This window comes from Varroa jacobsoni, unplaced genomic scaffold (genome assembly GCF_002532875.2).
Source record: "Varroa jacobsoni isolate VJ856 unplaced genomic scaffold, vjacob_1.0 scaffold_471, whole genome shotgun sequence".
Taxonomy (NCBI): Eukaryota; Metazoa; Arthropoda; class Arachnida; order Mesostigmata; family Varroidae; genus Varroa; species Varroa jacobsoni.
In genome coordinates, this window is record NW_019213373.1 from 61,848 (window position 1) to 80,503 (window position 18,656).

An 18,656-nucleotide genomic window follows, 5' to 3' on the forward strand; every position below is an offset into this window, starting at 1 on the left:
TCTGTACAGCGACGCTGTGGTGCGATCCGACTTGATTGGCTTCATCTCATAGGGATAATGGCAGTGGTTTCTGTGAGAACACGATGGCAAATGAATGCCAGAGGGATGAAGACGGAGGACTAAAGCTTGCAGTGCGAATGAGGCATCAACCCCTTCAGGAAGAAAACGAGACCTCAACGGGGATCGATTCGGGATTGAGTTAGAGACGCCTTCTTCTTTATCTGCAACTGAAATCATCAGATGAACGAGGATGTACATTGTTAAGAAAGAAGTAAAGAGACGAGAAAAGAGAAAAAAAAGTCGCATTGAAAAGCAAAGTGGTAGTAGTCAACACTGAAGAAGACGGCCATGACGTAGCTGGATGGGCCTAGCTGGAGAGTGAAGTCATCATGCGCTTTTGCTCAAGGCAATCCCGACTAAAATCCAGAACCGCATTGGCAGAAGAAAGGTGCAATGTACGCTGGTAAAACTTGGGTATTGCCATCGCCTTAGCCTTGCTGTGCACTGCCTAACTAGCTAAATCTAGTGGGAAAACAGGATGATCTAGCTTGGAACTAAATGGACATCGCCACTTGGTCCGACACGTAGTATACGTACATCTATTTTTAGTATAGTTATCCGATGCTACCTCCACCTACATCTACAATTCCTTTCGCTCTATCGTTCTGATCTCTGAGTTTCTCAGGCACACCATTCTTTCAAGCGATCTCATTTTTTGTATAATGGACAAAAACTCTTTGGAAATAGAAGAATTTAATCGTACACCATGTTCAACGTAGTTGTTTCTTTATATCTACGGCGTGCGGTAATGTAAAGGGTCTCGACGATAGATACGGAGATATCCTTGGAAATACCGTGGCTATGCCATACACAATCGGAAACTGAATCAAGTCGTAAAAACGAATTTATACGGCCGTCGTCAGCCGTCGGGATCAAACTGCCCTAGAGGTTAGGTTTCGTCAGATCGAAATTTGGCAGAAAATCAAACGGGTTGAACTACTTTCGCAGTTGGTTGATAAGTTGATGGGACTGCTGAAGGAAAACGTTTGACTAGGCGCTCACGGGTCCAACAGTACCTCACTGTCTGTGAGAACGTGTACTCGGAATTTAGCCAAAACTTTGACGCAGACGAGATTACCCTTCTAATTTTGATCATCTGCGTTCTGTTTGAATTTGGTGAATGAGAGTGAACGAATCATTCTACAGACAGGTGCCGAAAAAGTTATTAAGCATGCTTTCCTATGAAAATGTGGGATTAAAATTGAAAAGCATATGCTAGCGAAGTTGACCGCCGTTTTTGAGCCTTTACCCAGAATAGGCAATTGCTAAACGACCTTATAGGCCCTTAAGGTGATATGCGTCAAACAGAGAAAACATGACTCGAACTATTGAAGTAATACTGCTTAAGCTGCGACAAACGCTATAAATTGAAAACTAATCCCGAACACATAGCTCATTCTTAATATTTTTCCACAACCCTACTCTTAGTCACATATACTAAACATAGAGTTCAAACTAGAATATGTTGAATATTCACACAAATAGTTACCGCCAAGATATACAAAAATATTTTAACCCATGGTTGATACAACGTAAAGCTAAAGCAACGTAAAGATGAATTGTATGCGTCAGGCAATGGCTAACTAAAAGCGTCAGATAGCAAGCCGAGGAAAATTTAGAAAGCCTTCGAACGGAGGAAGTGGCCATCGCTGTTTTGATAGCAAGTCGATCCCTGATTACTACTTTAAAGGTGCGTCCAGGCCGTTCGGTATCGTTATGACATGTTTTGTCTGGCCGGCATTCTCATGTGCTAGCCGACCAATGCGCTGATACCCATTCTTCACGACTAGCAAAGCTGTCCTATCATGTCCCATCAGTGGTAACGTGTTCACTCGCTAAAGTTAATGATACGTAGTAGTCTCGTAACCGGACGTAGACACATTTTGTTTTGGTGGCGGAAACCCGCTGCCTGAAGCAATGCTTAATGACAGTACCGAACGAAAACCCGAAATGTTGATTTAGGTTCGCGAAACTGTTATTATCGCTGTTGTTGTTGATGACGACGCGCAACAGCAAGCAAGATTGTGTCTGAGGTTAGACCGTTTCAAAATAACTGGCTTTCGACTTTTTTCGTTTCCTGCCTCGTTTGTTTTCTTTGTTCTTCTTCAGTCTGCTCTGTGTTTGGCTCCGATCTCTTCAACATTCCGATACTCTGTCGTCGATTTACTTCGCTGAATGTCGGTAAAACAACTCTTACATCAAACCTCGTCCAATGGATTCCTGAACCAACTAGATACGCTCCCTCGCGCTGCAACAAAGGCGCAATATATACATTGTAGATATGTATGTATATATATCAAAGAAAGAAAAGACAAGAATGACTGGTACTTTATTGTTTTTGTGCCCGATGACGCAGCGAAGCTTAAAGGAGAAACAAACACGGAAAATGTGTCCCAAAGGAAGAAAAAGAGATTCGTCGATAACAGTGACAAGAGGAAGTATACGTTACGTTTTGGTACTACTTTCGCGCGACCTTGAGGATGCAGGACTCACTCAGAGAAACTCAAAACGTGCACGAAAAGCGAGCAGCCTGCGATGTGACATCAAGAGATAGTCAGACCTCATCAAGGGATCATAGCGACTAAGAGGCGGTCAATGAGAATGGTCGTGATGGAGACAGAAACAGTGAGTTCAGGACGGCAAAGATGATCAGATCGATATTGCTAGCTGCTTCTGTCAACGAGAGAAGAAATATCGAAGCGACATTGATGGAAAAAACACCACTTTGAAACATGGAACGCTGCTGTTTTCTCTCCGCTCTCCTCTACGAAAGGATGCAGGACAAAAAAGAACGCGCAAACCCGGATTTGCTCCTGGACTCGGACCCAAAGGAAAGCGGTCCGAGAAACTATTGTACGGCGATATCGCTGCAAAGAAGAAACTGCTGAGCAGAAGGAGCAAAAACAGGGCGACAGATCAGACAAGCTGGAAACGGTCGTTGACGGAAGTGAGGATTGACATTATTATCGTCAACGTGAGTGATGTTTGGTGGTTGTGTGATCCGGTAGGGGAAAGGCGTCGGCAGGATCTAACACAAAAAAATGGTGATGCATATGAAAGATTAATGTCCAAATTTTCAGTTTGCCAATTTGCTGAGCAGCTAACGTAAAATTGTAAGAAGTGTAACAGTCGAATTAGGGAGAGTATATGAAAGGCACTGTCCGATTTAGATGTCCTGTCAGCTCTTACTGAAGCTCGTTTCTAGTGCCGAATTTAGTGAAATTTACCTTTTAACTTTCATTTCCAAATCTTCTCGGCTTGCTGAATATTGATAGATTATCATAGGCACGAAGATGGACGGAATTAATGCTGATATTTACATCGTGCTCAATTGAGTAATACTATTATTTCTAGAAAAAAAAGTTCATATGGGTCAAAGGGAACATTTTTTTTTTAAACTTACGTGAAGGAAGCTCATTTGCCAAAGGCAAGCGAGACTCTGTTGAGTTGGGTGAGCTAAAAAGGCAGGAACAATATGCAGGGTAATTTCAAGTTAGCTCTAAGATACCAGAAGATGTCATAATTTTCCATATAATCCAAATGAGTTCGATAACTCTTGAGACTTTTATATTGTGTGTTCCATATTCATAATATGTATGTATATAATATGGAACTACTACAAAACACAATAAAATATTACAGTGGCCAGTAAACGGGGCTTAGATCTCTCCGACAACGATAGTTCAAGTGCGCCATCGTGACTCAATGATGTCATGTACGGATATGTTCACTATGATGATAATTTTAAAATCCTGATGACCATAAAATTGTTCATTAATTTGAAGACCTTCTGACTCTATGAGGACGTCGAAGAAACGGAAGGCTTCCCTCGCAAATAAGAATAAGGAAAGTTAAGCATTCCAGAAGGAATCCCAATTCACACATAATTCAGGATTTGAGATTCTGCTTGCACAGTTTCTGTCATAGAACTGCTAAGTCATCATAGGCAAGCATATTTTAAGAAAGAAAAAAGGCCCTTCATGAGCCCAGCGACACATAGACTAGAATATTTGATACTGTTTGCTATTGTAACAATTTCAGAATGATGGTCTGAACAGCTTAGGCCTTTTCCCTGACCAACGAGGAATAGCTGTGTCCTACACGCTAATACGTGTCAATAAATAACGAAAAAAAAAATGAAATAATAAATAGTGACAGTTGCGTATGTAACAAATGTAGGTTTGCCTATAAAAGGCCCGTTCGCTCAATCTTGTCCTCGCTATAAATTTACTTACCTTAAGCTGCGTTACCTAGCATCGGAAGGAATAATAGATATGTAAAACATGACTGAGACCGATTTAAAGACGCGTTTATTGCATACTGCTTTAATGATACTGCTTAGGGCCGAGGGAACGATGTGGCAAAATGTAAACATCACGGTAACTAATAAATGTTAACTTATTACGTCAGGGCTGATCAAGCATCGATCGAGACAAACATCTGATAGGAGTTTGCATTATTTAGAACTCTATTATGCTGCAATATTATCTGTGAAAGCGAAAAAAATGTAATAGTGCCGAAATTGTGTTCTAATTTGATTAAATTATAATTAAAATTTGAATGAGATTCGACCTCGAACAGAATTAGCAACTGAATGAAGTGTATTTGCCCCCTCAACTTACTATGAAGGATATCGGCAATTTATCTTAAGTAAAATTGAGGGAATTCAACATATCCTTTTTCGTACCGGATATTACTTGCACTAGTTTCTTTTTATAAGGGAACGTGTGCGGCTCACAATATATATTTTCTTCAGCCAGCAAAACCCAGTGTCAATTCAAGTCTACGTCTTATACAAAGACGACACATGCGAAAAAGATTTCACTATAGTGAGTTTAATATAGAAAACGGTACTGACCGCTGTGAAGGGTAAAGAACGTCGACTCTGTTGTACAGTCTTAAATTCGTCTTATTGCGTCCAACTTAATAAATAAATAGAGAAATACCAGACTTGAAAAGCGAACGGTGTTAAGTCCAGCGATAAGTAGCAGCCTTTGCGTTTGCTGACCTAACCCTTTTAGCCTCTTGGTAGCCAGAAGCAAAAATAGGTTGAACTCGGAATTTAGCCATCCTTCCTTACAGCAAAAACGATGGTACTGAATGCCTTGTCCAAGAGCAAACTACCAACGCGCGTGGCCACCGGAGTACACCCAGCGCAGTAAACAATGTGGCTATTCTTTTATACCAACATGTAGGCGACAGTTGAACCTGTTCCCTTCTACCTAAACCTAAAAGAGGCTTTTGCTAAGAGTCTATAGCAGACAATAGACTTTGACTATTTACCCAGAACTGTCTCTGAAGTGCAGAGAAACTGTTTAGATACGGTTGATTATATATAGGTACGATCAAGCAAAATAAGACTAAACATAAATAGGCCGTATACCTTATAATGCTAATGTCAATTATCTCTTTTTTACCGTTCTCACCATTTTTTTTTGAAATTGGAACTTTTTATTGTATATCTTCCTTTGTATGTTAGCTAATTTTTATCCACTGAAAATGCGTTCAGTTGGTTCAGACTTGTGTGTCTTGGTTTTCATAATTAAATCATCCGTTACCATCCTCGGTTAGGCCAAAGCGGTACACCAAATAAGCGTACGTTCTGTCTGAGAATCTCTTCGCGCTCGATTTTCTACTGCTGCATTTGATCAAATATACCACACCACGCTCTATAATATATGAATATAGCCAGATTCTTTGCGAAATAACCCTAAGGCTGTAGGCCGTCGTCTGGAACCAGTTAATATAGTAACCCATAGATCGGATCCTGCCATCTCGGCTGGTGTAATCGAAGTCGGCGTCCGCCTTCAAATGAAAAAAAGAGACTCTCATAGATGCCCTGGTTGCAGAGGCCGTTTTTTGACTTTAAGGCCTAGAAGTCCGCTTCCCCATTGAATCCCGACCCCCACCTAGCAGCATCCCGCTTTTCTCCATTCTCAGCCTGTAAACTTTAGTCGGATAGACTCTTCAAGCGAGTCGAAAGATTATGACCAGCGAAAGTAACTTTTTATCGATTTCTTTGGTGTGGACGGTAGAGGTTAGGTGCCAGAATCAACGTTCCCCCCTCATAGCCCCTTGGAGCTCAAACTCAATCAGGGTCTAGCTAAATGTAGGGCAGCGTACAATTTGGCCTTGAAGTGGCCTCATCCGGGAGCCTTCGTTTTCGCATGGTGTTGTCCGCTCCGTTGATTTTGCCGAGTCTCATGGCGCCGGTTGAAGAAAATAAATAGAGGAGAAGTGAATGAAGCTTCTCTGGCTAACTTTGCTAATCACTAAAGCGAATGAAGGACCGCTTGCCGAATGAAAGTTTTAACCTTGGATAACATACAAATGAAAGCGACGTATGCTAATAAGGAACACAGAGCTCTTCATTTATGGCACACTCCTTTTCATCGTCTTCCTATCAGCATTAGCGACAATCAATGAAGCCCCGGACAATGAACACTGGTCCAGATGATACCAACATGGTGAGCACCCTAATAATCATGCAATAGACGAGCTGAGTAAACACACGAATTCAAGTTTTTTTCCTTTTTTATTTCTATCATATCTCTAGTTGACAGTATCTATTGGAAATATATGTTTGCTGAGCCATATGCAAATAGGAACAGAACACAGACGAAAAATAAAAACTGACCCTAAATTGTACAAACAATGCTTAAGGATTGTGTGGCTTGAGCTTGCAAAATTTATATTTTTCTAAGAAATCCGCCTTGCATGTACCTGTATATTCCCGTCGCAGTGATGAAAACGTGAACCCAAGTATACGTTTTTGCTCCATTCCAGAATCGTATTATAAATACAGTTAACATAGGCGTATACCTTCATAAGAATGTCAAAAACTGCATGACGTTTACGTCTTCGAAATGCAATCTACGTGTCAGTAAGTAACGGTGCCGTTCCCTTGGCTACGTCACTGTGAATTTTCGTATGCTTGTTTTTGTCCAGACGCGACCTGAACGGGTAGTAGACTTTTAATATGTTAAAAATCTTCAGTTACTTCCGTAAACTAAAGATTTTTAACAACAACAAAAACGCGTAATCAATAATAACAGAATAGATACGTTGCGGGTGCTGATAATATTTTTATTTTGGACCTTTATCTAGTTCGGACACTCTCGGTAACGAATAAAGTTTTCAATACGATCTGTTAAATAAATATGTGCATTCTAATCGTTGAACTGTATCATTGGATATCCAAAGACGCACATTTAAATAGTTGGTTTGCTTGAAATAGGCTAAATAAATTCTAGAAGATGCATTTCCTGTGCACCCTAAGTCACGTAAGTTGAAAAAAGTTTCCCCATAATTTGGACATAGTAACGCAGTTAATTACAGTAGGGCAGTCTATTTTTCAAAAGAAAAAAAAACCAAAATCATCTTCAGGTTCTGCAGTATGAACAATGTTAGATTATTTATATACTAATTATTATTATTATTACTATTACATTTTTGTGGTACCTTCACTCTAACCCGTAGTTGCATAGTCGTTTTGATATGCTATACAGAAAGCCTACAGGAAGGTGATAAGGAACCTCTCTACCGCCTAAAATTTGCATTGCTGTAATATATATGAGAATATTTAGAACCGAAACATAACGAGAAACTATTGCCATATACCCTAGAGTACGAAATAGCTGAATACAGTAGGTACGAAGTAATCCTTGACCCTGTATACAAACACACGAGCCAGTTTGTCTCCAAGTAGCATTATCGCTATCCTCTCTAGTCGATTATAGCTAGTCATTGCCAAGACCTATGTTTACCTAGCAACAAATCACACAGGTTCAGCTAGCTAGAAGGGAACTCACCGCCCTAAAACCCATGAATATACGTATGCATAATAAATATTTATGTATATGTATGCAATGCATATGGCCCGATTATTTTCCGTTTGACCGGTAGATGCACCTTCGTTTCTATACGAAGTAGATGTGTACGAATCCACTTTTCAAGGTATCATTTCGACTCAAGTCGTCCGACCCAAAGATTATTGTCCGGTCAAGACACGAGTGGGCAAAAGGCTTTCCTTGAACCAAAGATGCCACATCAGACCTGTCCGTTAATGGACGGTAGTCAAAGCAGCGCATTTCATGCTGCTCTATTTGAGAGCACCATTAACGATGCCACGGCCCTACTGAATCGTAAGTAGCGGCTGTGGCAACGCTGCCGCTGAGTGCAGAGCAGTAACAAGATTCAACGTTTTCACCGCCGGTCGAACTTCTCATGGCCGGAGCAGCGCCTCGGGAGACAGTCAATGAATGCCTCACTGCAGCTGGCTATCACACATACGTATATTGTTTGAAATTCAAATCCAAGTCAGCGAGCCTGCTATGCAAGTTCCATCTAAACAATTCTTATGTCTTTTTCGCCGGTGCATCTTGCCGAGGTTGTCTGCTTGTCTGCCGAGAGGGACAGCGACGATTCACTTGTTTCAAGCGTCTGACGTTCGTCGTTGTAGAGCATGAGATATTAGGTAGTGCGAGTCGCCATCGACGACGGCTGAATAACAGCGGCTATTCCATACGTAAGCGGCTCCATTTTTTAAGTGACAAAAAACGTCCACAAGTAGCGCTTCGAAGAGCCTAGATTGGGTCTCCATCACGAACAGGTGCAGGCATCGCCATGTACCCCTTAGATGTTACTGCAGTGACGAAGTACCCGATAACAGGTAGTGTCAGACAGTGAAACATCTGTATATGTGCTGTCGCAACATGAGAAAACGGAACGCCCTCCCTTGGGTGGTCGTTGAGGGGCCGGAGGTGGGTGTTCTTCTGTTCGGACAGATACCAGAGAGTACTTGCACGATGCAGGAGTACAAATTGTGCTACACAGAGTGTATACTTTAATCCCGTTATCCTCGTATGTTTGTGGGAAGCGTTACTATGTGTATTGCTCGATGGAACAGCAGCAGAAACTTGTTGCATGTTTTGGCGAGGTGGCCTGCGCCGAAGCGACATTAATAATGAACTAAAGAGGCTTCCTTACCTTTCCTCACCTTATCTTTTTTTCTCTCGATGTATATATATATATATATTTTTTTTTTTTTTCGTTACCATTTAAGGGCTATCTGCAAAATGAATCTGTACGCATCTATGACGAACGCTGTTGAGCGTACTTTTTGTTTAATCCAAATTTTGGATCTCGTTATCTACCACTAGGTCAGCATAGAAGCGCGTGAAAAAGGTCCAGCCGCATCCTTACCTTAGGCTAAGCAGTTGGTCCATTTACGTGCTAACCTAATGTTTTTCGTTATAAACGGAAATGGTCAAAGACGAAGGTTAATCATATTTTTTCAGATAAGAATAGAAACAGTGGTGTAGGAATTCCTGTGTTACGAAATTCGTCATTACGGAACACCTGTATAGCACAAACAACAAGTCTAAGGTCATGTAATAACTTCGAAAAATTTCAAAACATTATGTGCGAGGTAGCTAGCTTAGAGACTAAAAAAAAGAAAACGATTATTTCTAGCCTAATCTTTTTAATTTCATTATCCGTAATTGCAGCTACTAAGAAACATGCTTTCATCCATCTTATCTTCAAAGCGATTAGGTTATCCATGTGCCATAGCCCCATACGTAGCTCAGCCATAATCTTAAAAAACGAGAGCTTTTATCAGGACATGTCACTGCGATTATAGTCATTTTCCTTGACGAAGGGCAGGGTATGGCTCAGGGGATCAATAGAAACGCGGGATTGTCAGCCCTGTTGCTATATTGGTAAAGCGGCCTGCGAAAGTTATGCCTGCGGTTGTCGCGGGACTCCGCCTTGCTGTTACGGCATTGGGCTCTATGGGCAGCTTCAAATCTTTAGGTTTGCTGATATCTCTCGGCAGGGAGTGGCAACCACGAGTGCTTTTTTAAGACGTAAGCAGGGAAGTGGATGTTTTGTTGGGGACCCACGGTTGGTGACTACTAGTTCTACTCCGGGGAATTACAGGAGTCATTGGGGACATTCTGGTGGTCGTCTTATATCACAAAAATCAGGTTCGCTGTGACGATACGTGGGGTGCGGCCGGGAGTTGTCAATATTATTGAAATCTCATTCCCATTTTACCTCACAGGAATCAGGAACCTACTTGTGACCGCGTCGCTCTAAAGAACATAATGTGATCCAAACACGCTTTATATTTGTCAATGGTATCAACGAGCGCAGAAGTCGTAACGCGTACCAGCTTTGCCTAATTAAATTTTTCTTCTTTGTCTTTTTTTTTACTTGGTTCGGAACTAATTGCATTTTAATGGCTCATTGTTATGTCTTAATTTATTGATTGGTTCGTATAGAGTGTACGATCGTCATGGGAATGAAAATACAAGATGGTATATTGAAACCGATATATTTTAGCTGTTTAAAAAATAGAGATTGCATACAAAAAGGACTTAACTACAGACTACTGCAGCACAGACCGCTTGTTCATCCAAAATCAAACTGACCTTTAAGCTCTACCAGTTTTCCTATATTGAAATACATCAATTGACGCATCTGAAATCGCAATGACAAAAGCAAAGAAGTATTGTTTTATTATATTACCGAGACGTTACTGTATTTAAAATGACTATATAAAAGCCCTCTGCTTTAACATTTCACGTATGTTATGTTACTCGAATATTAATGCACGAGCATTTCTGAGCCGGATCTGTACGTATAAAACATATTAGGGATTTTTACCGCAAGCTAATGGGCTTGCACGTTCGTCGTTCCGAGCGTACCGGTTACAGCTGCTGTGTACAGCCGGCGATACCTCCGGTATCAAACGCACCGTTATATATGTGTTGTGTCAGAATGTGACTGCCATAGATCAGCGAGAGAGGGTATACTGTTGCCAGTGGGTTGCTCCCCGCGAATGAGCTGCGACAAGGACCGCGGCAGAACCCAATGAAAACAAAGGGGCACTGCCAGCCAACAAAGGCGAGTTGGCTTCTCCAGGCCAAATTGCTCGGCCTGGACAAGCTCGAACAGGGCTTTTCACTTAGACATTCCTTTACCCCCGTACCAGATTGTTGCTTATACACCCTACTGTCGCAGCTCCGCAATCTATACTTTCTTCATGTCCTAGCACGCTCGTGCCTACGAGAATACGACCTCTTGAAAATATCGGCTGCTTGGTCATCCACGATGCGCTACACGCGAGGGCACATACGACTTCATTCGTTTCGGCTAGCTAAAGCCATTAGCAAAAGAGGCAAGATAAAACCGGAATTACCAGGCGTGATATAATTAGAGCAGGAAAGGAGAACCTGGAAAGCAATTATATAACAATAATTGGTAAGCCAATAGAACTGAGTTCGTTAAATTTCAATAGGTGTATAGGAAGCGGAATTAATCTATGTTGTTTTATAACAGTTAAAGTAATTGATTTCTAAAGAGACAGGTAATGTTTCATACAAACGGTACAATTAGTGGTAATCAATGCTGCGATGTCACATGTGATTGATTTCTAAAACGAAAGTTACAATATCAAAAGCAATATGTTTTAAAAAAAGATAAACGTTTCGAAAAGGTCAAGTAGAAAAAATCAACTTTGCTACCACGTGTGTTTTTATCCATTTTTATGAGATCCAGCTGTATGTCGGTTTCGATAATGTATCTGCTTGTAATGTTCACGTACGATACGCTGTCCTGTCTTACTATAAAGACTACACGTCTTGCAAAGGTAGACGGAAACAGTAGTTATATTTATGGTGTTTTTATACGTGCATACCTAGGCATATAGTACTGTTATGCCACCTTCCCTGATGTCGTATCGGTGATCTTGGATAGCTGTAGCAGTGGTGAGACCACAAATGTGCCCAGCAGACATGAAAAGAGCCGGGATATTCCGAATGTACCGCCTCCTTCGCGGATCGAAACGGGAGAAAAACACCGCAAGTAGAAGGAAAATGGCGTTGTCCCTTGGAACTGAACGGTGTTGAACTCTAGTAATGGAGTCCAGTGGACAGGGAAGACGAGGGGAACCGGGTCGATCATACCAAGTAGCACAGACGAACCTGCGTTTGCTCTGTGCCTGCCTATCTAAGCTCCAAGGCTTTGTAAACGAAGCAAACGATCACGTAGTGAAGTGAAAAGAACTGAGTCAGTTCCAGTTCATCGGCATCTCTCCAGAATCGGCATTAGTTGTCTAAATCAGTCTTTAGCTTTTGTCCACTACAACTTGCCTCTTCGCTTTCATAAGTCCTGTTTTGTGAAGATGATGCACACCTCACATGTCGTCTTCCATGGTCCTACCAAGTTGCGGCAGGCCATGATGTGAGGCGTGAGGAAACGTTAGGCTGGCACCAGTGATATCCTCTCATCTGCTGCTCATAGCTGCATTACTTCTCAAGGCTGGTCCAGTTCGAGGGCAAAGAGAAGTGGACCAAGGAAGCCAACAGTATGGTTGAGGGCCAGCTCATCTTGTGAAGCCTGTGTGCCTTCCTTGCGAAGCGTAGTTAGGTGTTTGACGCAACGAAACTCAACTAATATACTTCTTTGGTCTCCAGTGTAATCAGCACTGCCCGCGGCGGGGCGAAGAAAGGCACGGGACCAGAGCTCAGACCCTTGAGTGAACGAGTGGTATCGGCTTTTTTCGATAGCAATAGTAGACTTTCGACATCCTCTGGCAGGCGCTTCGTCTTCCCTCAGATGAACATAAAGTCAAAACGTATTTGATATCTAGCTCTAACCTCTATCAGCCAGTACTGTCCCATCTAAAACTATATAAACATCGACGCGCCTGTTCAAGGTTGAAGACAGGCAGGTATGAATAATTGTTTGAAAGGCCAACAGAGAGTATTCCCATTTTCCTTCTTCTACTTCAGGGAGCTTGAAAGACGTCCAGTCCTGTTCTGGGCCGCGCCCGTTCTACGGAAGTAAGATAGAGTAGAGGGAAAAGCGATGCACATATGAGCTCTAACCTCAGTCGAACGTGTGAAATCTGTTGCTACCTACGGTTGAATCTATAAATAGCTGACAGATAGATTTCGAACAGATTACGTGCGACCGTTTGGTGATCATGTATCGACACTGAGGCTAGATATGAGACTTCAATTCAGTGAAGGGCTAGTTGACTTTCGGCCATCAGTATCGTCTTGGTACAGTAGAAACAAGCATAAAATATACTAACTCGATATAAATGCTTCTTTCAATCAATAGAAACAACGTATATCGAACATAGCTTTAGGTGCGTTAAAAAGTTATTTTCTGAATGGAACTCTGCGTACGTTTAGCGTATTGAAGTATATGACCGGAATCGAACGGCCGTTACCGCTCCGTTCATTAGCTAGTTCATTCGTTAGTTGAATTCATTAGTTGAACCTAAACTGATGGCAATTCTTACTGACTCATACTCTACCGAGAGTACTGCCAAATGATTCGAACTCAACCTCGCCCTCGTAAGACTTTACAGGTCGATCGAATATAATCGACGAAGTTCAGCGATACTTTTGAGAAGCTGTAATCTTCATTCTAGGGAAACGTGCGAAGAGGGTGATGAAGAGTGGAGGTTCGTGTCATACCGGTATGTGACCGGGCTTAGCACACTTTCAAACTGTTTCAAACGTATTATATATTTGCGCATAGTAGAACAAATGTACTATTTAAAAGCAATTTTTACTACCCTCAAACATAATGCATTTTTAGTGCCTCTTTCCAGCACGAGATTTAGCCATCGGATCGTCTCGGAAAATGATCAAAACCATTTAGGTGACTTTCGAGCTTATCCCAAAATACAAATATAGATTTTAATTTATTTATATAGTGAAAAGGACAGGATTAGTTTGACAAAAAAAAACCTTACATTGTACCTTATACTGCCGGTTGCAAATCAATAGTATCGTTTTTCTAACGTGATATCATTTTGATGCTTGAACTACTACATTTTAGTGGCCCACCATCACATTACAATTAGCTCGTTTTGTTTACATCACGCGTCTAGGCCGTGCGCATCATCGCAGCGCGGAATGGCGTTGCGTATTTTCTTCGTATTTTGCTGAGTCTTCCCCACTTACGTGGTTTAGATACTTCGCTGTCTTGAGGCCTCTCGCTGTCTGAGATAGTGCACTGTGGTAATCTATCACTGAACTTGGTTCACCGACGGCCTCTGCCGCATCGGTACGACCCCGCTGAATCTTCGTCGAGGTCGCAGGCGTTAGGCGTTCGTTGGCAACACCGCAATATTCTCCTCAATCCATCTGCTCCCCAAGCTGTCAAATTGTCCCACATCCCCTTTTACATGCCGTCTGCTTTGAAGACCTTTTTCCGCAGAGTACACCGTTCCCCACCACAGCATTCGCTATAAGCATTCACTTGCAGACTAGTTTCTGTTGCCTGTTCTGAGCCGAAATGTTCCTTTAGTTTTAAAGTTATGCGTGGCAAAGATGTAGAGAAGTGATGGCGCTCTGCGGCTCCTACCTGTAACTGGGCTAGAGCGACGGAGGTCTTCGGATCGTCTTCGCCTTTCAGATGGACGAGAAGGAGGGCGCCACGAGTAAGACAAACAGGCTGCGGATGACTGGATCACCGTCGTTGACTCGCCGTAGGATGGCTTCGCCCTACATCTCCATTTGTTTCCATTGATGTCTGTCCCTGTTGACTCGGTGGCGTTTCACGCGCCCGGCCAGGCTGCTTCGTGCCTGTCGGTGCATCTCAGGCTAGCTAAGTCCTCATACAGCTTGCTCCACGTCTAGACCTCAGACGAGAGTGCCGGTACCCCTAAGACTACAAGAGGCCATTGCCGAACCTAGATGAGTGCTTTGCCCTTCGCTCTCTTTTGCTGTTGTTGTCTGCTGGGGTATCTTCCCAGACGCCTGGCTTCCTAGTCGATGCATGCTCCACTAGCGCCGAACGGGTACGAGTAGCGGAGTCCCTCGCCAAACCACCTTCCCAAAAGGTCATTTTGACGGTTGTGCTATAATTACCGAAAGTGGTCTACGATCTTTCGAGCATACTTAGGCTTCATGTGGATTATCACCATGGTAGAGATAGAGACGGTCATGATGATTTTTTGGTATTTTGGATGATGCATAGATACTTACGTACTTGAGCTATTTGTGTATAATGTAGGTTTACTAAATATGAAGCTCTCTGTTTACGCTTTGGAATGACATTTTGTCGGAGAAAATCAAACATGCAAATGAGATGTTTTAATAAGACTTACCCTAAAAAATTCTATCTATACGCTTACTGGCAGGTTTTGATCGTTGCGTGTTGCGTCAATCTATTCATTTGTTATCGTTTTCCTTTCTCTAGTTTATTACCGCGCCGGCAGCCGGAACCGTAGCCGAAGTCGTGGCAACCTTTGAGACCTGCAGCAGACGGAAAAAATGATTCCTGTGGGAGTCAACAGCATCGTCTACGGCCTTGAGAATGCAGGTAAAATCCATGTTACAATTGATCATCTCCTGTGGGCCACCATAAAACATGATGCGTTGTTGTAAGGGCTGTTATTTTCAATGTATCCTTAACTAAGGAATATTCTCTAGAAAGCATATTCACAAACTGTTAATACTATTGTGGTTTCTCAAAGTATTACCGTAGGGCCACCGACCTAACATAATCTTGCGGCAGTTTATGATTGACGAACTAACGGACCTGCTATATTCACAAAACGCACGTACAATACAACACAGGTCGACGTGCAATGTTTTTTTTTTTCGAGATACGATAGGCCATATCATGCACAACCTTGTCTGAGCTACAATGTAAATGCTATATGGATTTAGGTGCATAGATATACCGACATTAAAGAATATCTTAGCGCATCATCACATAGCATCCACAAGTGCGTTCGAATTTGCCTAGCCCGATGTTAGCTTTATTCGTATATTATTCGATTTCAAGAATCATTGTCCCGTTTTGTCAACGTGCACGTGCACGTGCATACTCTATGGCTAACGAAATTTCGTACGATACAAAGCAGGACGGTGAATGTGCACGTATTTTCGTCGCATGGACAACGAAATCAGCCGTTAGTATCTGCCGAGTTTATTTGTATAATCATTTTATCTCTATGATTATAAAATGTGCTCAGTTAAGCTTGTATTTAGGCCTCTTCGAAACGCTCGTTTAGAATATGAACCAAAAAGGTGAATCTGAGCAAACCAACAACAGGGAACCAATCGGGCATTCAGTCGAATGTGCGTGCGTGCCTCCACAGAATTGCAGAAGGGCGCTGTACTGGCAATGATGCCACAGCGAGAGCTGAAACCGTTCCTCTATCACGATGTAGTCGAGCACTACCCTATGTTTAGATCCTGTCTTCCGCCTTTTAATGATGGAATGACAACTTTGTTTGTAAGCGGATTTGGGAAAGACGCCCTGGGGGCCACAAGAAGGGAAGCTTTATGACTCAAAAAGATTGACTTTCCCCTATAGCGTCTACGTTCCTGCGATGGCAATGCGTCCCGTCATCCTCAATGTGCACGTAGAAATGATTTTATGTATGGTATCACCGGCGTGGGTCGGTGGAAACGCTGCTGTATTTGTTTACCTTGACGGTTTAAGCCTTGAATCGGAAGACCTAATGAGAGCTAGATGAATGGATTAGTTTGATGAAAGGAAGTTTACATAGGAAACATCGTGCAATCACACAATCGGCGATATGTGGCTTCATAATGTTGCCCTTTCAGTTTAAAAATTTTCGGTAAAAAAATTAAATAAAAAACGGCTTAAAGTAATAATAATAATAATAATACATGAATTGACTTACTACGCAACTGATATCACTCAATTTCATCCTTATAATTAATAAATCAGCTAATCAGATCATACCGATTTTCGTTTACGATCTCGCCAAAAATGCCTCTAATACATTTCTATAATACTAGTCTTTGGTAAAGTATAGGAGGTATATTTTCTGGCATTATATGTATGTGAATCACTTCATCTGTATATGAGAAGGCACAACAATGTCCTTTTTATGGAATTATTAACCGCATTACATGTTTGATTGCTTTAACACCTCGTACCGTTCGAGCGCATGTAGACAGTAGCAATAGGAGTTCGTCGCAGGGTCTTGATGAACATTATTCAGCATTGGCACACGCTACTAATGCTACGACTGCCAGTCACAAATGTCATCTAACTAACCAGCATCGGGTTTTCCTGCTTGTTTAATATAAACAACTGTCGCAAGAATTACGTTTTCTTCTTTACTTGGCTTGGTTTGTTGCCTAGTAGCGTAGGGGGAGAAGTGGGAGAGAGACGGACGTAGCTTAGGGGGAGGTTCGTTGGTACACAGCTCTACAGAAGACGAGGTCTACGCGTGCCGCAGATTCGTATATGATAAATAAATATATGTATGTGCACTAGATGTACATAGAAGTAATAGCAATCATCGTATAATTAGCTCGCAATTACTGGTCTATACATTGAAACAACAACTACAAAAACAGCGGCTCTTTCAATCTTTGGAATTAAAAAATCTTGTATTCACTGGCAGCAGCAGTACACGTGCATACAATTGAGTTGGACTGCTGGCTTGCAATTCATTTCGTTATAGGGGAAATAAAGATTTCTGTGAACTTGTTGTTACCTGCTAGCGTTACCAACCGATATTTAAATACACGAGTGAATGCTCCAATGAATTAGATCTCTATCGCAGCCGTTGCACTGTAATCAATATTGGAAGCATTGCTCGATGCACGTCTGGAGGCCACATAAGGCTTCTTTTTTTATAGATCCTAACGGTTTTCGTCGCCTCGGCCTGAAATAGCTGTCAGTGCTAACAGCGTGTGTGACATTGTGACGCCAGTCATTATGACTCATTATTAGTGCGTTTAAAATGATCGCCGTCTACCGATTTGACATCAATGAGCTTGTCTCAGGTGCGTCTCGAACGCACGCTCACGATGTCAGAAGCGTATTCCGAGCGCATCCTGCATGTCCTACATTTGTGTTTGGATATGTTTTTTCAACGGTAGGCATTCTAGGGCTTAACTTTCAATGTGAGTGCAAGGTTATGTAGGGAGACTCTTGCGTCATTCATTATTTGCGTCGATATTGGAAGTTACCTAAGTATCGAAAAAAAAACACACAATGAGAGTGCAACATATGAATTTTTAGTCAAGATAATTTTCACATAAAGAGCCGTTTTCTATGCTATTGATAAAAGCATTTACGTATCGTAGTCCTTACATCTTTGTTGCACAAGCTGTTAACGCAAGAAATGTGCTCGGCGCCGAAGGTACAGGAGAACGTGATCGACTCAGTCCTCAGTTGTTGTTGCTGTTTATTTATTAAATTGTGTTTGGATTCCTACAACGAAATGTAAAGCAACGCAGCTTGTTACTTACATAAACATATGCTTGACTTGGTGTGGCAATCGTCTTAGCGTTTGTTTATCGTAGTATATTACGGAAATGTCTTCCCACCTGCATTGAAAGCCCATAGAATAAGATTCACTACCGATCCAGTCCCCTATGGCAGTGCATTGCCTATTTAGTTAGGGAATAGGGATAGAACGTCTTCACTTGCGTGGTACACGTAATGAGCACGCTAACAAGAGAACGACTGCAACGTACCACGCTCCTCTACCTACGTGTTACGCGAAGTATACCCGCGAAGGATTCCTTGAGAAGGGACAAAGATCTACTTTGGTTCATCGACGCACGGAGACA

General features: G+C 42.0%; 1 protein-coding gene and 1 long non-coding RNA gene across 9 annotated transcripts in view; one reads left to right on the top strand and one right to left on the bottom strand.

Annotated features, from left to right (window-relative positions):
* LOC111260734 (uncharacterized) overlaps window positions 1-18,656 on the top strand; it is a 75,794-nt gene that overhangs the window by 23,910 nt on the left and 33,228 nt on the right. For all 7 annotated transcript variants that reach the window (XR_002680521.2, XR_002680523.2, XR_002680522.2 and 4 more), the window contains one exon: window positions 15,289-15,411. The gene's annotated coding sequence lies outside the window, so the exon portion shown is untranslated. The remainder of the gene's footprint in view (window positions 1-15,288; window positions 15,412-18,656) is intronic.
* Window positions 9,573-17,090, bottom strand: LOC111260737 (uncharacterized). Of its 2 annotated transcripts, none has more exons than XR_002680527.2 (3): window positions 17,007-17,090; window positions 15,224-15,440; window positions 9,573-11,300 (listed from the first exon to the last, which is right to left on the bottom strand). It is a non-coding gene; the product is annotated as an uncharacterized LOC111260737 (long non-coding RNA). The 2 variants fall into 2 exon arrangements; XR_002680526.2 differs by lacking the exon at window positions 17,007-17,090 and adding an exon at window positions 15,587-15,830.